This window comes from Sminthopsis crassicaudata, chromosome 5 (assembly GCF_048593235.1).
Source record: "Sminthopsis crassicaudata isolate SCR6 chromosome 5, ASM4859323v1, whole genome shotgun sequence".
NCBI classification, from domain to species: domain Eukaryota; kingdom Metazoa; phylum Chordata; class Mammalia; order Dasyuromorphia; family Dasyuridae; genus Sminthopsis; species Sminthopsis crassicaudata.
Window position 1 is genome coordinate 223,866,877 of NC_133621.1, and position 20,247 is coordinate 223,887,123.

The following is a 20,247-nucleotide window of genomic DNA, read 5'->3' on the forward strand; positions in this document are numbered from 1 at the left end:
TCATCATTTCTTATGGCACAATAGTATTCTATCACAATCTACTACTACAACTTGTTCAATCATTCCCTAATTGATGGCCATCTCAATGTTCAATTCTTTGCCACCACAAAAAAAAAATTGCTTCTATAATTTTGTAAAAATGGATTCTTTTCCTTTTTCTTTGACTTCTTTGAGAGTATAGAGAGAAGTGATATTGTTAGGTTGGAGCATAAATGGTTTTACATACAGTTTTCCAGTTTGGGGGATGGCTCCAAATTGTTCTCTAGAATGTGTTCACAATTTCACCAAGAGCACATTAGTGGGCCTATTTCTTCCACATTTCCTCCAGCATTTGCTATTTTCCTTTTTTGTCCAGTAAGCCAATCTGGTAGGTGTAGTATCTCAGAATTGTTTAACTTTGCATTTCTCTAATCACTACTGATTTAGAGCATTTTTATGTGATTATTGATAGCTTTGATGTCTTCTTCTGACAACTGCCTTATCAATTGAGAGATGAATGAGTCATATCAGAGAAAGTTGCTATAAAAATTTCCCCTCCTCCACCAGTTTCCTGTTTTCCTTTTAATTTTGGCTTCAATATATATGTGTGTATGTGTGTAAAACATTTTTAGTTTCATGTAATCAAAATTATCTTCCTCTTGGGTCTTTATATAATTGTTGTTTATTCTCTTGGCTACTTCTTCCTTCATTCTCTCTTCCATAAATTCTTTTCTTTAATTTTCCACTTTATACAAAGTAGAAATTGAGACCTAGAGAGAAAGTATTTGCCCAAGGTCACACATAGCACAGGTCCTTGAACTTTATATTCAGGGTTCTGTCCATTATGCCATCATTCTCCAATGTCTCAAACTTGGGATGAGGGGGGAGAAAGGCAGAGGAGAAAGAGCTGGCACTAAACAGCTCCTTTCACCTCTCCTACTATTTCCAGAGGTAAATGGGGCACATATCTTGAGGGCTATGCCCTTAGCATCTTTTTCCAGGCTTTCCTTAATTTTATGGTCCAGTGGAAAGAGCAATTTAGAACCACAGGTTCTAGGACTCCCATGCCATCTTCCAGATCTCTCCCTGGTATGATTGTCTCTCTGTCTTTCTTTCTTTTTGACATTGTATCTCTCTCTCTCTTTCTATCTGTCTCTCTTTCTCTTTCTTTTTCTCTTTCCTCTCATATTTCTCACCACTGACTTTGACCTCAAAGAGCCCAGGCTCAAGGCCCTAAAACTGAACTTCTATGATGAAAACCTGGGGAAGGCATTAAGAAGAGATAAAGGGATTGGTAATTAGCAGGAGCCCTGGCCTAGAGAATCCAAATGAGGCTGAAGGAAGGATTTTCTTCAGTGCCACTGCAGTGTTACAGTGAACATGATTCTAGGTCCCAGTGTTAGGCTACTGGTAGGGAGGAGAGTATGTAGAGGTGCCAAAGCTATCCATGAACAGCATCCAACGACTTGAGAATTTATAATCCAGCAACATGTAGAGTAAGAGATCTGAACTGGAGTCAGGAAAGGCTTGGATTTGAAGTTTGCTTCTAACAGATGCCAGTATTGTTGTAAAAGACTGGTTTCTTATCCTTTCTAAATTTCCATTTCCTTATCTGTTGAATGGGAATCATATCTTTGGTATTTAACCCACAGGGTTGTGATAGGATCAGATAATTTATGTAAACTCGTATTCCTATTCTATATCAAACAAATGGCTTTTATTGTTTATTTTTATCTGACTCTGTGACTCCATATGGGGTTTTCTTGACAAAGATACGGAGTAATCAGACATGCTTTCTCCATTTTATGGATGAGGACATGAATCAAATATGTGACTTGTTCAGGGTCACACAGCTAATAACTATTTGAGACTAAATTTAAATTCATGAAGAACTGTCTTCCTTATTCCAAGCCCAATTTATGCAGTGTACTACCTAGATGCCTATTAAGTGCATATTATGTGTCAAATCCTAATCAATCAAATAGCAAGCATTTTAAAGTACCTTCTTTGTGCCAGGTCAAACAAGCATTAAGGTGCTTATTGTATACTAGCTATTATTATATGTCAGCTGTGGCTGCCATATGTAATATTTGTGCTGCCTCATAGGGATAGTTAGGAAAAAAGTATTTTGTAAATCTTTCAAAACATTACATAAAGGTGAGATGAAAGTATTTTGTCAGGTGATGAAAGTCATTCAGTTTTCATATGTACTCTCTGGCTCAATATCTACCCTTTCCTCTTTCCATGCTGGGAATAAATGGCATGATTTCTCAGCTACATGAAAAATACCAGCCTTGGCAGAGCTTCCTTCTCTCAGCTTCTCCTGTGAGCTTGGGAGAGAATGATGTGGTTTGGTTTCAAAGGACAGAGCCTCAAAGCTTCCCTTTTAGGTCCTGAAAAGGAGGTGGTAGCGATGTCAACTGAGAGCAGGTGATTGTGGGTTGTCTCAGACAAGCTAGATGCTTGAAGAGGTCAGGCCTTGGAACAGGTGAAAGATTTGATATTATTTGCACCTTAGAAGCATCTGGGCTGAGAAGATGGGGGTGGGGGTAAGCCTGAAGGAGGGAATCAGGTGAGTCTTTGCTCAGTCCTTGAGACCCCAGTTTGGAGTTCTAGGAGCCACAGAGACGTCATAAGTTTGAAAAGAGACCCTCAGGAACTATAAGATTTCAGTGTTGTGGAGGTTGGCCTGTGAGTAAGAATGAGCTATAAGGGCCATCCCATGGAGTATACCTCTGACAGCTCTTAGAGACGTGGGGCTCTGAAGCATACTCCATAGGAAGGTCCTTAAAGGTCCATTTTCACAATGTTCCCAAAACAGTTATATTAGATCTGGAAAAGATATTCACCTAGCTGAGTGAATTGTCTACATAAATTATAGAGCTAGAGTGAACACACACACACATGCACACATATCCGAAGATTGGAATAAAGGGGAGCAAAATTAGAGGTCTTCAAAAAAAAATACTAATCTCAGTCATCTGGTAGCCCTTGACATGTACTAGAGGATTGTTTCCTAATTTATGGTTAGTAATACTAAGGACCAGAGAAGGTGATAAACCACTGTCAGGTCCTAACATGGACCTGACATTTTAAAACAGTATTTAAAAACAGCACATCTAATATCTAAAAACCATTTTCCTCTCCCACCCCCCCAGCCTCTTATACCCCAACCAGGGAATGCTGAGTAATGACACATTAATTAATCTCTGTTTGAGGAAACAAATATAAACATAAATTATGGGAGGCAAATTATTTTGACAGCAACATAAGCTGGAAAGAGTGGGAGAGGGGCAGCAAGGAACAGAACCCAGAAAATCAACAAGGGTAGAACTTATAATTCAGTTCAGGAAAATTAAGTGACCTATACTGGGGCCAGGGTTAGAGTTTTTCAGTGGAATAAAAACCTCAAAAACATCCCATTCTCAGCAAAAACTAGGAGTTCCGATGCCAATGTTCCCTGACTCCTTGGCAGCCAACCAAAGAGTTGATAGGTCTCTCTTCCTCTGCCTTTGCCTCTGCTCAAAGGCCACAGATCTTTTTCTCCATTTGTTCTCTAGAAAAATGGATTAAAAAACCACCTTTATCCCAGTCCATTTTGGTACTTTGCTATCTAATATGAAAACATCTTACTGTCCTTGGAGCCATTTGTCCCCTTTCGGGTGGTAGCTATCCTGGAGGCCATGTGGTACAGTGGGAGGGAGTCAGGGTTAAGTAGGTGGCAAGTTTCTGATGATGCTTATTGTGTTAAATTGGGCAAAGTGTTAGGATCACCATCCTTTGCTTTTATATCTTCAATCTACTGTAATTAAGAGAACAGTCTAGAGCAAAAGTTCTTAATCTTGGGTCCATGAACTCGTTTTTATAATATTTTGATAAATCTAGTTTAAAATCAATTTCCTTTTAAAAATTCTATTGTATTCCATGCATTTTAAAACATTATTCTAAGAAGAAATTAATAAGCCCAATCCAACCCTTCCAGTTAGGCTCTGACTAAAGGGGGCTGTCAAATCAAAGAAAAGGTTAAGAACCTCTGGCGTAGACAGTCCCTTTCTATGGTGGATTTCAGTATCAGGGGATATGATGCCCTTTTAGAATTGCCACTATGAAGCTGGATACTTGGGGAAAATTTGATTGGTTGGAAAGAGATAGAGTAGGGAAGAAGGGCTGGGAAAGACAGCTTAGTCAAGCTCCAGAAGGGATAGCTTTACCCCTGGGGCAATAATGCTAAGAGAGAGAATAACCCATTCCTTCCTTCCTCATCCTTCCCTGACCTTTGCCTTAGGGCCTCTTCTGGAATCCACCTTCTCTCCCTATCCCTACAAAAGTACAACCAAGTGAAAGACTTCACAGCTTGAGGAGGAGAGAGTCTGGATCACTGTAAGAAAAAAGCCTGCTCTGCTCTCCACAGATGTCAGCACCTGGAACAAAGACCTGGCTGCCTCTCCCTTAGCTACACCTGTGCTATTTATTAGAAAATCCAAGAAGACTGAAAATGCTAAACCTTGCTGGTCACCTGTTCCAACCTGAGCCTGACCCTGAGTTCTGGGTAGGTGATCATGTGACATGAATAATGTCTAGGTAAGAGGGGTATTGCTTAGCATCCAGAAATAAATCAGAGTCCAAGACTCTGACCTCAAACCCTCCCACACAGTTGGCCTTGGATTCAGCACAATTCCCCAGTTCTATTGCATTGTTGGTTTTGGCCCCAACCCCACTCAAACTCAGTCCCACTCATGACCCCGGTGCCAGCCCACTGTCAGCTACCTCCCACCTCCATCAATTGTGGCATCTCATTTTAAGCCACCTTCCTAAATAAAGCCTTAATGTTCCTAATTATTCATAACATTATTTTTTGTTATCAACCCTAAAATGTGCCAAATCAATGTATTCATAAAGTAGCAGAGGAAGAAATGATATGAGTCAGGCAAATAATTAATAATATGGTTATTAATTATAATAAGTAATAACTCATTTATAAAAAACCTCTTGTTAACAAAATACTTTGAAAGTCAGCATGGCACAATGGGTAGAGACTGCATCACAGTCAGGAACATAGATTCAGATCCTACTTCTGATGTGTATTTGTGGTGTGATCTTAGGCAAGTCATTTTATCTCTAACTTGCTTGTTTAAAGCAGTTGTCTAAAGCTAAAAATTATAGAATGAATAAAAATCTAGAAGTGGCGTCGCAAAGAACTGAGTTCAAATCCAGCCTTAGACACTAACTAGCTATGTGATCCTGGCAAATCACTTAATTTCCTGGAGAAGGAAATGACAAACCATTTCCATATCTTTGGCAAGAAAACCCCATGGACAGTATGATACGTTGAGTCACAGAGTTGTAGCTGACAAAAAACATCAAGTAAGTTGCAGAACAAGAATTTCTTCCCTGGGACTTCCCTATACCAAGCACAAGTGCAGTTCAAAACAAGTATTTTAAGATGCTATTACTGGTTATTTGGAGTGGGGCAAAACACAGAATTCCCTCCAAGATTCTTTTTTTTTTTTTTAATTTATTTTTTTAATTTTATAATTATAAAATTTTTGACAGTATATATGCATGAGTAATTTTTTTTATAACATTATCCCTTGTATTCATTTTTCCAGATTTTCTACTCCCTCCCCTAGATGACAGGCAATCCCATACATTTTACATGTGTTACAGTATAACCTAGATACAATATATGTGTGTAAATCTAATTTTCTTGTTGCACATTAAGTATTGGATTCCGAAGGCATAAGTAACTTGGGTAGATAGACAGTAGTGCTAACAATTTACATTCACTTCCCAGTGTTCCTTCTCTGGGTGTAGTTGTTTCTGTCCATCATTGATCAACTGGAAGTGAGTTAGATCTTTATGTTGAAGATACCCACTTCCATCAGAATATATCTTCATACAATATTGTTGTTGAAGTGTACAGCGATCTTCTGGTTCTGTTCATTTCACTCAGCATCAGTTCATGTAAGTCTCTCTAAACCTTTCTGAATTCATCCTGCTGGTCATTTCTTACAGAACAGTAATATTTCATAATATTCATATACTACAATTTACCCAACCATTCTTCCAGTTTCTAGCCACTACGAAAAGGGCTGCCACAAACATTTTGGCACATACAGGTCCCTTTCCCTTCTTTAGTATTTCCTTGGGGTATAAGCCCAGTAGTAGCACTGCTGGATCAAAGAGTATGCACATTTTGATAACTTTTTGGGCATAGTTCCAAATTGCTCTCCAGAATGGTTGGATTCTTTCACAACTCCACCAACAATGTATCAGTGTCCCAGTTTTCCCACATCCCCTCCAACATTCATCATTAGTTGTTCCTGTCATCTTAGCCAATCTGACAGGTGTGTAGTGGTATCTCAGAGTTGTCTTAATTTGCATTTCTCTGATCAGTAGTGATTTGGAATCCCTCCAAGATTCTTTTGAAGGATATCCCCTATTTGGCTTCCATCCTGGAGCCCTGAACACATAATTTGAAGAGTGGACACAGCTTTTTCCATTGCCACCCCAGTTAGAATGGAGGTGTTCTATGGGAAGTAACAAGGTGGGTGACAGTTTGTCTGGCATGCTGTAGGAAGGGTTCCTTTTCACATATGGATTGGACCAGAGAGGCACCAAGGTCCCTCTCAGATCTGAAAGTTCATCCCAGCTCCTTGTCTTGATATCATTAGTTGTTTCCACAGGCAAGTGACTGAGAAGGCTGGGGAATGGCTTTAAGTAAATCCACCTGAACTCATCTGGAGAGATGATGTTCACCTATTCTCCCGTTTCCCTTCCAGACCCAAGCAAAGGCAAAGGCTGCAGGAGATCAAGGAAGTAGCAATAGAATGCAAACTGGAGAATGTGTGTTAAAATCCCACCCTTCTCAACCACTCACTGAGTGACTTTGGAAAAGTCACTGAACCTGAAGCTCATTCTCCTTAGAGGTAAAATGAAGGGTTGGATTAGATAATCGTCAAGGTACTTTGGAGCTCTAGATAAGGGTGACTTCATCATGGGCCTACAATGGGATTTTCTTAGGAGAAAGGGAAAAATTCATTCTTCTCCCAGAAGACCAGAGTTGAGTGAATCCAAGGAGACAGAATAAAAGGGATGGATGTTAAACACAGGGAAATTTTTTTATCTTAGACCGGCAGTGGACTGTGGGAAAAGAAGGGCTGTCAAATCAGTAATATACACTTTACATTTACATTTTTGTACATATACATTTATACTTTACATATATATTTTCATTTTTGTTTCTTGGGGGCAATAGGAGTAAACTGACTTGCCTAGGGTCACACAACTAAGCAATTATCTGAGGACAGATTTAAACTCAGCTCTTTTTGACTCCAGGCCCAATATTCTATCTACTGCACCACAAAGCTATATGGAGGTTACTGGTTAGAAATTTAGAGCTGGAAGAAACTCTGGAGGCCATCTAGACAATCCCCCTTGTTTTATAGAAGGGAAAATATAGGAAGGGAAAATGCTTATCCAGAGACTCACAAATGATGGAAATCAGGTAGATTGGTGGGAATCAAGATATTGGGAAACACCCTGTTTTCCAGAGGGATGGTTACAAGCAGGTTGTACCCCGAGCTTAGCATAACAACAATCCTTTGTGCTTACCCTCTGGATGATCTCAGCCACATCAAAATCCCGGCATTGTTTCTGGTTATGAAAACCTGCTTTGAATCAAACTTGTCTCATTGTTGATGTTACTGCGTAGCCATAGGTATGAGTACCAAGATGTCCCCACCCTAAGCAGGGCCCCCAATCAGGGCTGGGCTCTAGCACCAGTCCTTGCTTGCAAGCTATTTCCCTCACTTTGAAATTAAACTTCTGTTTAATTCCTCACTCTCCTTTGTCTAGTCTGGGATTTTTTTGGTTCTAGATACCCAGAGGTTAGAGGCCCTATTTATTTTGACAATAAAGCATTTATTAAGTACCTACTGTGTGCCAAGCATTATGCTGTGCTGTAGGGATCCAAATACAAATAAGCTTGCCTTCTAATATGGCATATTAAGAGGCTATGTGGCAGATGAGGCAGAGGAGGAATCAGGAGATGGTCTACTTGTGAGAAAAGAATGACTAGAATCCTGCCTAAAATAGTAGTTTTGAAGAGGAGGTTATTAAGAATGGCAAAGAAGCTAGAGGCAATATGACCTTTCAGTGTCACTCACTTTCAACCTATAATTTTGATCAGGTCAGAACATATCTTCTAAATGAAATAGAGATGGGGTTATCTTAGCATTTTCTTGGGCACTGGACTCCTCAGGGCATTTGGTTATTTAATATAGAGATAGGCTGTGCCCATTCTTCCCCCAGGTGTTTCCTCCTTGCCCATCTCTCTCCTCCAGTACTCTTGGCTGCCCCTGCAAGTTGTGCCTGCCATCTGGGCTGCTCAAAGCAAGGCTAATGCCAAGGGAGTGCCAGCTTTGATTTATGGTCACCTAATCTTGGCAGGAGCAGGAGCCAGGCAGTTCTTTTCCTAGAGAAGAATATCTCTTAAAGAAATAATGCACCTGAAGTCATACAATTGCAGAATAAGGAGGGTTCCCTTAGCCATTGGGGAAACACACTGCCACTCCCACTTTGCAGAGCTTACTGTATTCTGAATCCTTCATTCAAAGAACTGGAAATTACTGGGGAGACCTGAATTTCCTTGGAAGCTCCTTATCCTATCTGCTACATACTCAGTTTAGCTTTCAAAAACCATTTCCTAGTTTACCAACCCCATTTCCTGGGACTTACTAGCATATACTAAAGCAGGGCTTCTTATTCTTTGTGTCCTGGAACCCTTAATTCATCCAGGGAAGCCTACTTCCTTTAGTCAGCAAATGTTGCTTAAGAATCTATGCTATACTAAGACCCAGTTTTAATGAAAGTGCTCTTGTTTGTATAAAGTGTATAGTCTGGGAGGAAAATAAGGCAACTCAAAAAATTATAATCAATCAGCCAAGATTTATTTAGCAACTTCTATGTTGTAAACCCCAAGTATATGAAGATAAAAAGGGAAAGTCCTTTCCCTCAGCAAGCTTGCCTTCTATTAAGGATATGTACCTACATGGGTTAGCATTTATACAAAATAAAGTAATGTACAAGACAATCAGCTTCTGGGTTGGAGAGAAGGGGGAATCAGGGAATGCTTCCTATAGAAAATGGCATTTGAATTAAGTTTTGAGGGAAATAAGGGATTTTAAAAGGTGGAAGTGAGGAAGAAGTGCATTCTGGGCTTGTGGGACAGTCAGGAAAAAGGCTCAAAGATGGGAGTGGGTGGATTTCATTGTGTGAGGAACAATAAGAAAGTTGGTCTGGTAAACAGCAGCACATGGAAAGGAGAATAATGTATTATAAGGCTGAAAAAGATAGATTGAAGAAAGATTGTGTATTTTAAAAAATTATTTGTTTTTTGTTTTTTACATCACCATAATTTCCCCCATGAATCCCTCCCTTTCCCCTTCCAGAAATCCATCCTATATAACAAATAATTTTTTTAAAAATTTTATTATAGCTTTTTATTTAAAAAAACATATGCATGGGTAATTTTTCAACAATGACCCTTGCAAAACCTTCTGTTTCAACTTTTCTCCTCTTTCCCCCCACCTCCTCCCCTAGATGGAAGGTAGCCCAATATATGTTAAATATGTTAAACTATATATTAAATACATGTATACATACAAATAATATTTTGTAAAGATACGGAAAGAGGGAGAAAATCAATATAACTGATCAGTACATCAAAGAAAGATGAAAATATATGCACTATACAACACCTATGGACCTCCCACAACTGCCAAAGGATGGGAGCACCAATGTCTTCTCATCTTTTTTCCTTTCCAGCCATACTTGTTCTTTGTAATTTTGCAGTTTTCACTTTCAATTGTGCGTGTTTGTTTAGTTGTACTTTGTGTTTGTTACCTACTTTGTGCCATTGCTAAACACTGAAGACATACAGACTGAAATGAATCATTTCCTCCCCTTGAAGCATTTACATTTCATCAGAACAACTATCCTTTCCACATCTCTGAAGGTGAGGGGATGGGGGAAATTGTAGTAAAATTTTTTTACCCTCTCTTTATACCAGAAAAGAAGTCTGAATTTTTTGTCTTTTATGGGGTGTTTTCAGTACCTTGCCAAAATTGGTTTGCTATTATACAATACTATACATGTATTTTATGCATTTCTAAACTTTTTCTATTTTGCTTGCTGCCCTTCATGTGCCATCTCCACTTTCTGCAAAACTACCTCCAAATTCCCATATAATTTCTTATGCTAATTTGACATATCAAAACCAAGATGGGGAAAGTCACAATGTGGAAGGGATCCTTTGGCAGAGGTGGGAGGTCCATAGGTATTGTACAGTGCACATATTTTACAGATGACTGTGCTAGAGTCACCAGAGAACTGTGTGTGAGTTTGGGGGTTCAGGAAGTCTCCACAAAGCTTTTCCTTGGAAAAGATGTTGTTTCATCACTAGCAAACATATTAGAATCACATGATCATAGATTTAGAGATGGAAGGGTCTCAGAGACTATCCAATTCCTTCATTTTAGATTCTGAGGGCTAGAAGGAAATTGACTTACCCAAGATCACACAGTGGGAAATCCTGCTCCAAATCCAGTGTTGTTGTTGTTGTTGTTGTTGTTGTTTTGGCAAAAGGCAGATTATTTAGGGGAAGAGGTTACAGATAAGAGGTAAAATAGGCACGAGTGCAAAAATGAAATAAAGTTGAAAGATCATATAGATGGCAAGGAAAAGACAACTTCCCCAGGGGGACTCACAGTTAATGAGGAGAAAGGAAATACTCTGTGAGGTGGGAGTATGCCAGGTTAACCTAACTAGAATTAGCTAGAGTAAGAAGAAAGGCACCATGAAAGGGAAGACACTGTGAGAAAGAGAAAGTGAACAACTCATTGTGAGCTTAGATCTGAAAATAATTTTGCCTCCAGTGTTCTTTCAGACCTTGACCTTGTCCATGGGGCATTTCTTCTCTACTTCTTTCTTGTCTATTAAATCAAACCTCTCCCTTTCCTTATAACTCCTCCTACCAAAAATCCTTCCAGATTCTTTTCCCATGGCCAGGATTTTCCTGGTGGCTACTTTGCTCTGCCCCTTCCACACCAATGAATTTAGCTTCCATGGTATCATTTTTCTCTAACTGATAGTATGGAGGCAGAAATGAGCCAGCTACGTACTGCAGGCAGAGAATAGATTAGCTTGCCTGAAGAGTCTTCAAGAAGCCATAAGAAATTTAATTTCTAAGATAAAATTGGTTGGGCCTAGAAATCTGTTTTTTCCCTGGTGAGGGAGAGTGAGGTATATACAAGTCTGTTGCTTCTATGTATGTTTGTACCTAAAAATGTATATTTTTGTATCTCAAATCTCAGTGGTTTTGGATTGCCATTGAATCAATTGAATTCAATTAAACAAATGTAATCCATGGCTTGGCTCCCCACCAAGGACTCTGGGTACATATAGGTTTCATCCTGGGGGATTGAACTCGGGTCAATCTTTCTTCTTTTGCCTCATTGCCCCCACTTGAATAAATATAAGAAAAATCTTCAAAACTTAAAATCATCACATATTTAGGGTTTCCCAAATGTCAGTGGCAGGATTTCCAAATTCCGTGAAGGCATTCAATTATACAATATAACTGCTGAATATAAGATAGTCTTTATTTTGCCCCACAGAAAATGCATAAAATGCTGAAAACTTGTTGGAATTCATTAGACAAGTATAAAAATAAAAGCACTAAAATAATCTATAAGATATCCCCCCAGAAGGATTTGAATTTGCAACCCTCTTTTTTTTTCCAGTGAGTTCCTATTTTCTAAAATCCTATATATACAGTCTTCCCAAGATTTAGACTCCCCCCAGAAGCAAACATGATTTGGTGTTTGCTAAACAAGGAACTTGTATTGACTAATTTGTTAAATTTACATTCCAGTTAGGGTGTTATACAAACCATGGGAATGATCTTTTTTCTACAATAAGGGTGGATGAGGAAATCTTCTCACTCTATAAAGTCTAGTAGTTCAACTCAATATGAAGAGCTCTTGGAACATGAGACAACTAAGACTAGATATATCCATTTCTAATTGCTACCCATGTAATTCTGTTACAAGACAACATTGCTGATTTGGGGGAGGAAAAGAAAAATTTTCTTTGCTCTTGCAGCTGTGATTCCTGTTTCACACGGCTCTCCCATAGGAACTGTTGTTATTGTTACTCTATCTTTATTATGTTACTATGGAATATTCTATGTGTATATATAGTACATATATGTATATGTTACTAGATATTGTTACTGTATCTTTAAGAGTCAAAAGAAATATTGTAGAAAGGCAATTTTAACTCTGATAGAGTGAGAATGCTAAGAGTGATGGCTTGAGAGAAGTTGAAGGAAGGCAGTTTCCTGTTATAGCTAGAGAGAAGATGGAGAAGACAGAGAAAGAGGAGGGAAAGATCTCCTTTCTTAATGTAACTGTTCTACTCTTTCTCTTATAAAGAAGAAAATAATATTTACAAAAAAGATTTATTTATTGTATTAAATATGAACTAATGTAGTACCACATTCTCAGAAGTAGAGAAAAGTCATCTGCCATTGTAATTAGGGTTTGAGGCATTGTGTTCCTTCTGAGTTAAAATATTGTAAATAACTTTCTGTCCTTGTTATGTTATTTCATTGTTATGAAATTTCATGTTAGGAACTTTAGTATTTATGTCCTTTTAGGAGATTAAGGAATTTAATAAATTGGTTGATTTCTCTAGTTTATTACATCAATAATATTTGATAGACTAGTTGGAGACTCTGAACTTAGTTGACAGATAAATAAGTTGAAATGTTATTAATTAGTGAGGAATTAGACAAATATACTCCTTGCATAACCCTAAAACTTGAGAAGATAAGATTAAATATGACAACAATTCAAGCAATAGGTTGAGGAGTAACTAACAAATGAAAAACAAATGATATTATCAGATTGTTTAGGAAATTCAATTCTTCTCAGGTATTCCCAGGTCAATCCCTTAAATAGGAGTAGAACCAAGAAGCATCTGAATTTGGACCCCTCACCTCTCACTCTAAATCCATTTCCTCATCTGCAAAATGGTATAATGATACTTCTCAAAACTACTTAATGAATATGCTATGAGATTTAATTTAGAATGCTTTGGAAATTATATTGTAAAGTTTAAGGTTTTATATGGGGTATCCCAAAAAAGTCTTAGCATAGTCTTTAGCTTTAGTAGCTTAACACTAGATGCCATGTATTATATTATTAATAGGGTCTAAGTACTGAAGATCAATGGTAGTGCATCTCCCTTGAAGGCTCCTGTCTGAAGAGAAAACATGGTTACTCATGCTATTAACATTCCAGTAAGATGGAGAATCACTAGGTTTACCTATCTCCCTTTACCCTGGACCATAAGGATCTTTAGGTTTTATCAAATGCCCTTCCACAGTGCCCTGGAGATCTTCAGGTGCTGCTATACATTCATTTTTATTTTTATATATTTCCATATGAGTCATGTTGGGAAAGAGATATCAGAACAAAAAGGAAAACTGCAAGAAAAGGAAAAAAAGAGGTAAAAATAGCATGTATTGATCCACATTCACTCTCCATAGTCATTTTCCATTCAAAGTTTATTGGAATTGCTTGGTTCTTCTCAGTCTATCAGAGCTGGTCATCATACAAATCTTCTTGTTACTGGGTACAATGTTTTCCTGGTTCTTCTTGCTTCCCTCAGCATCAATTCATGTAAATCTTTCCAGGCCTTTTGAAAATCATCTTGTTCATTATTTTTTATAGTACAATAATATTCCATTACTTTCATTTATCATAATTTATTCAGCTATTCCCCAATTGATGAGGAATCATTTTTCAATTCTTTGCCACCACAAAAAAAACAGCTAAACCTTTCTATAAGTGATGTCTCCATTAGAGTGGGAGGTCCTTAAAAAGATGAGCTGTCTCCTTTTTTTCCTTCCTATTCCCAATGCTTGACTTATAGTAAGCATTTAAAAAATGCTTTTGTATTCCATTCTGTGAATAATAACATGACCTCCACTTGTAAACCACAGGGAGCTGAGAAAAGAAATGATATGATCATCTGATAAAGCTTTAGGAAAATTATTTTAGCAACTATGTGGGGAATAAATTGGAGAACAGAAAAACTTGAACTAGAGATTGATCCGAAAAGTATTTATAATAGTTCAAGTTAAAGGCATGATCTAGAGTGTGGAAGAAGGCAAATGATAGAATATCGGTGGTGGTGAGAGGGAAGAGTCACAGATCACATGATATTTCAAGTTTGGGGGACTGGAAGATAGTGGTACCATTAACCAAACTATCAAGAAAGTGAGGTGGAGCAAGTTTGGGTGGGGGCGGTGATGCTATGTTGTTTTTTCTTTGTTGGCAGGCTTCAGAAAGCTTCTAATCTTGGAAGAACCCTCTGTCCCTAAAGTCTTGTTCTTTCGTTGGTGAGTTCCTTTCTGAGCTTCCATTATGAGCCAACAATCCCTCTCCATACTCTTCTCTGACTTCCTGGACTTAACACCCATCTTTCCTTTGTTGGTATCTGCTCCTCTCTACCCATCCCCTTCCCATCTTCTATCTCCTGTTTTCTAATTCTCTGTTATATGTTATTGTCCCCCATTAAAATGTAAGCTCCTTGAAGACAGACATTCTTCCCTTTTGCTTGTATTTGCATTCATAGTTCTTGGCACAGTACCTGGCACTGTGCTTAATACTCCCTGTATAAGAAATACTCTAAGTATTATAAACTCTTTGATAGATCAACTGATTCTTTCTTTCTTTATTGAAGTGCATAATCAGAAAGTCTATATTGCCCTCACTGAGTTGCCCCTTTCATCAGTGACTGGGAATGGGGGCAGCAAACTGGGTTTTGCCAGGGTTCAGGGGTAGCAGGAACACTGATGCAGAGAATAGATCCATGTTTCTGACCTCAAACAATCAATTTATCTGACCCGAGTCTCATAAAGACGTCCTGATGAGCACAATCACTGGCTAATGGTTATGAGCTGTGACCTCTGGATTTATGACCGAGGGACTTGCAGTCTGTCTGCAGGAATAGAGAAGCGGGCATAGAGACTTGGCAATGGCAGGATTTTATTATGAAGAACATTTGCTTGCTGTGTCGTTTAATGTCTACAAATTTCCTGTGCATAAATCCTGAGGAAGGAGGGTAGGGGAGAAGAAAGGAAGAGCTCAGCCCAAGTCTAGGGGAAGTTAGGGAAAAGAGAGGAAAAATTATCTTCATAGGCTTTTCTCCTCATTTTTAAAGAGTGACAAATGATTACTACCCCTTGTTGCAGAATTTACTAACTTTGTGACCTGGAATAAGTCACTTAACTGTGCCAAACCTTTCTCACCTTTCTCTTTCATGTTCATCTTCATTTTAATGAAGATAATAATACCTCTATTTTCTATGTCACAGATATTGGAAGCAAAGTTATGTCAACCTTAAAGCTCTGTATGTGGACATTCTTGTTTGACTTGTTATTAGGGCCAGGCATAAAGATTTGGGGAAATCCTGTAACTGAACCATGAGAACTGATGAGATCACCAAAGGTATTTAGGGAAGAGGAGGCCCTGGACAGAGCCTAGAGGGACAAGTATGGGTTGGAGCCAGAAGACAGATGAAATTATTAGTAGCTTCTCAACATGCAGGCTTTGATGGAGACATTCTGTTTTTAAAAGACAGTATAAGCAAAGGTAGGCAAGTAGAGGACTTTATGGGTGGCGATGAATGATCTGGTTTGAGTAGAGTGGTATACATCAAGACAGCCTTATAAAATAAAGCCAAGAGTGTTAATAATTTTGTCATAATTTTGTGACCCCCATATTGGGTTATACAACCCCAGATGGGGTTTTGACCCATAGTATAAGAAGCTTTGATGGAAATGACCATGGACAAGTCCATTTTTCTCAATCCTGTTATCTCGACTGTATCTCGACAGAGCTTAACTGGCTCTGTGATGTCACTGGTGTAAACATTCTTTCCATTAGCACAGATCACAGCCTATCTTTAATTTCTCAACCTATGCCACCATTTCCCATATTTTCCTATAGATTCTCTACAAACAAACCATCCATCAGGCCAGAGTCTTTCTCATTTCTTTCATGTGTACCAGTCCAGGTCTTAGGCTATCTTTCCATCTTTATCCCTAGTACTTGCCACATGACCAGACTGCCTCCTTTTCAGATCACATATGCTCTAAGTGATTACACCACTTCTTGAATGTAGATTATCAATGGAAATATATCTACTTGTGCTGACCATGTGTTGCCTGTTGGACCACTTGCAACTCATTCTCTTTGCAGCAGATGAGGGCCAGCTGTGGGAGTCAGAAAAACTGACTTCCCTCTTACCTAGGACTTATACTTGCTGTGTGACGCTGTCACACAGTCACTAAAACTCTCAATGCTCCAGATAGTTCTAAAAGGTTCCAACTTGCAAAGGTTCATTCATCTATGGAACACCTATGAATTCGTAAGTACAAACAAACAAACCAACTACCTTCCTCCTGACAAAAAAACGACTTTTGTTTTTTTAAAATCCATGGGGATCCGATGAATATGCCTGTTTCACAAGGTTGTTGTAAAGAAATCACTTTGCGAACCATAAAGCATTCGATAAAGTCTGCTGTTACTATTAGTCTGGTCCCAGTCTTATTTCACATTTTTCTTCTCCATGTACTCTATATACCAGTCACCATGGACTACTTGCTTTCCCTGTACATGCTCCAGACTTTCCACCTTTGGGAGCCTTTTTCACACTGTTCCTTCTGCTTGGATTGACCTCTCCCCATCCCACTTATCCATGCTTAGAGGCCTGCCCAGGTTCTACTTCTCCTTCAAAAACCCCGTGACGCTATTATACCAAGCACTTATTTTCTAATTTACATTATAAATATTTGTGCAATTGCTTTCCCTAGTTGGCTGTTTGAGGGCAGAGACCAGGTCTTGGTCAACTTTACATCCCAAAGGCAGCACCTAACAGTGTCTTGCCTATGGGAAGAAGATAATGTTTAATAAGAGTTTGTTAAATTTTAATTGGCACAGCTCTCTGAGCTCTATTATATTGAGCTATTTTCAGACATAGACTAAACGTCAGCACAGTCAAGGGAGGAAAAGTTTTAGCATTAGAAAAAAAGGAAAAGACAAAAAACTCTTTTGAGATCCTCCAGTCTCAGGAAAAGAATCCTAAGAGAGGGAGAGAAAAGCTGGCCTTATTAGTGAAAGCACCACCTTTGTTCCTAGCTGTGTGAGTTTTGGTTTAGTTAATTATTCTACGCTGTGTGCTTTATATTGGAGTGTAAGCTTCTTGCAAGTAGGAATTGCTTCCTTCTTCCTATTTGTATCTGAAGTACCTAGCACAGTATCTGTACAAGGTGTTTAATAAATGCTTGTTAATTGATTGATTTCATCATTTGTAAAGTGATGGTATGGAACAAGATGATCTCTTCAAGTTTCCTAGCTTGAAAACCTAGGATTCTATGACTTGGGAGCAGCTGGGAATCAACCTAGCATGACTCATTACTTTTACATTGCCCACATCTATCCCAGCCCACTCATTATTTAGCAATCCTGTATGCCAGATAGACACCCCAGAGTTGGTTGAGGAAAAGAGAATGTGCTGGCCCTCTCCTCATTCTTCTGATGGTTGATACTACAGTTTCTCATGGCCTCCACCCTGGAGGAGTCATCCATCTGGAAGCTATTTGGCATCTCATGGAAGGAGTTGGGACACAGTGCAGACCTCAGCAGGGTGGGCGGGCAGGCCCAGATTACTGCCATATTGAGGTAAAGGGGGTAAAAAGGGCAGACTTTTGGGGAGCTGGACAGATTCAAGAGCTCATGGATGACAATAGGTGAGAGGGAGGGTGTGGGGGAAGTGTTTCTCTTTGAAAGGGGATTCCCTAGTCAAGCAGTAGATGATGTGGATGATAGTGAGTGCTTTTGAGGCCAAATATCCCTCCTACCACTCATATGGTTTATAGTCCTGATACTGCAGAACTCTATCCAGTGGCAGGGTCAGCCTGGACTGTGAGACCTTAGTTTCCAAGGTGTATATGAACTTTAAATAACAAATCCATCTATGAGAGATTCAAAGATGATGAGGGTAACATTACATACAGAGGCATCTGTACTTCTTCTTGCCCTATCAGACAATATATTGATAACTAGAAAGGACCTAAAAAGTTGTCTAGTCCAGTCCCCTCATTCTGTAAATTGAGGTCTCAGGAAAAGAGCCACTTGCCTAAGCTCACACAAATCATTAGTAGAAGAGTCAGGATCTGAACTCATTTCCTCTGCCTTCAAATCCAGTAGGTTTTTTCCAACATCATAAAAGGCCAAATTCCTCTGTGAAGTCCTCCTGGAATTGGCAGATAAAAGTGACCTCTCGCTCCTAAGATTTCCCATAATACTTTTCTTTTTCAGCAATTACCTTCCTCTACCTTGTATCAATGCAACACATATTTGCTACTCATATGTTCACAGTGCTGAAACCATTCCTGATCCCTCAGGAATTTCAGAGCTCCATTTAGAGGGATGGGAGCGGGAGAGACGGATGGGGAGAATTGCAACATGTACATAGATCAATAAATACAAAGTTATTTTGATAAGGTAGGGGATCAGAAAAGGTGACGTGGAAGGCTTGGTATAGAAGATAGCATCCAAGCTGTGCTTTGAGGATAGTGAGAAGGCAGAGAAGAGAAGAGAGTACATTCCAGGCAAGGAGAAATACTTTTTTGAAAGCAAAGAGAATGAAACAATAGTATACAAAGTATATTAAGGGCCACTCCAAGGAACATGTACAAAATTTGCCTTTCCTGTTCTGTGCCAACCAAGTGGGTGACTCTGCACTGGATGAGTCAGAGATGACAAAAGTTCTGCATCGAATTCCATGATTGCTTTTTGACAGCCATTAAACTGGTGTTTTTTAAAGATGTGGTGAACCCTGAAAAGTCCCTTAAGTCTCCACCCCCATACCAGTTGGGTGGGATGCTGCTTCAGTTAAAAAGATGGCTTACAGCCCTGATTAGATCCTTCTATGTGCAAGTTCTACTCTCTAACATTGAATTCCAAAGTAAGAATTGTTGCAGTTCAGTTGTTTTCAGCCATGTCTGACTCTTTGTGAACTCACTTGGGGTTTTCTTGGCAAAGATAATGGAATGGTTTGTCACTTCTTTCTCCACTTATTTTACCAATGAAGAAACTAAGACAAGCACAGTTAAATGACTTGCCCAAGTTCACACAGCCAGTGTCTGAGGCCAGATTTTAATTAGAAGATTTGTCTTCCTGCTCCTCAGGCCTGGGCTCTATCTATCCACTATACTATCTAAAGTGAGGAGGTGAACTTCAAATTCCCATTTGAATCATATAATCAAAGTGAACCTATACCAGGGTTCCAATTGTGTTTTCTATTTTATTTTTCTTTTCCAGAATAGGTGTCTGAGCTCAGAGATGATTGTGAATTCAAGAAGTCCCAAATCCAATGAGTGGAACTGACGTGATGGCAGGGGAAGTTCTAGATGAGAAAAGTCAACCACCCTAAGAGGAGGAATCAAGCTTCTAGCCTGACTTATCAGAAGACTTCAAAGAGACAGTGCAGAGTCAAGGTGAAATGAAACTGCACAATTTACAATCCTGTGATTTATTTCACATTCAGATTAGGTATAAGAACCAGCTTCCTAGGAGAATGTAATAGTAGATGTAAGTTAAATCACTGAATTCTGTGGGTTTTTTTTCAAATACATACTTTTTGGTACTATATGTTTAGCATTTCTTTTGTGTGTAGAAAATAAATACTACTTCTACATCTTATTCACATTACTTTTTGAATATCTTTATATCTATCTAGACCTAAACATGAGGCCACACCCAATCTTTAAATAATTTATGCCAATGAGCTATAAAGAGTTTAAGGGATTATATGATAATCAGGTCTGAAGGGCATGTCTCTCATCAACAATGAGATATTCAGGCCAGTTCCAATAGTCTAGTGATGAAGAAAGCCATCTGCACCAGATGTGGACGTGGAAACGGAATGTGGACCACAATATAGTATTTTTACTCTTTTTTGTCATTGTTTGCTTGCATTTTGTTTTCTTTCTCGTTTTTTTCCTTTTTGATAGAATTTTTCTTATGCAGCATATTTGTGGAAATATGTAAAGAAGAATTGCATATGTTTAACATATATTGGATCACTTACCATCTAGGGGAGAGAGTAAAGGAAAGGGAGGGAAAATTT

The 20,247-nt window shown here is 38.8% G+C and overlaps 1 long non-coding RNA gene across 1 annotated transcript in view; it reads left to right on the forward strand.

The window, feature by feature from the left end:
• Nucleotides 1-19,820, forward strand: part of LOC141544235 (uncharacterized) — a 30,084-nt gene extending 10,264 nt beyond the window's left edge. Inside the window, exons 2-3 of the long non-coding RNA XR_012482566.1 lie at nucleotides 4,265-4,528; nucleotides 19,440-19,820. This is a non-coding gene — a long non-coding RNA (uncharacterized LOC141544235). The remainder of the gene's footprint in view (nucleotides 1-4,264; nucleotides 4,529-19,439) is intronic.
• The last annotated feature ends 427 nt before the right edge of the window (nucleotides 19,821-20,247 follow it).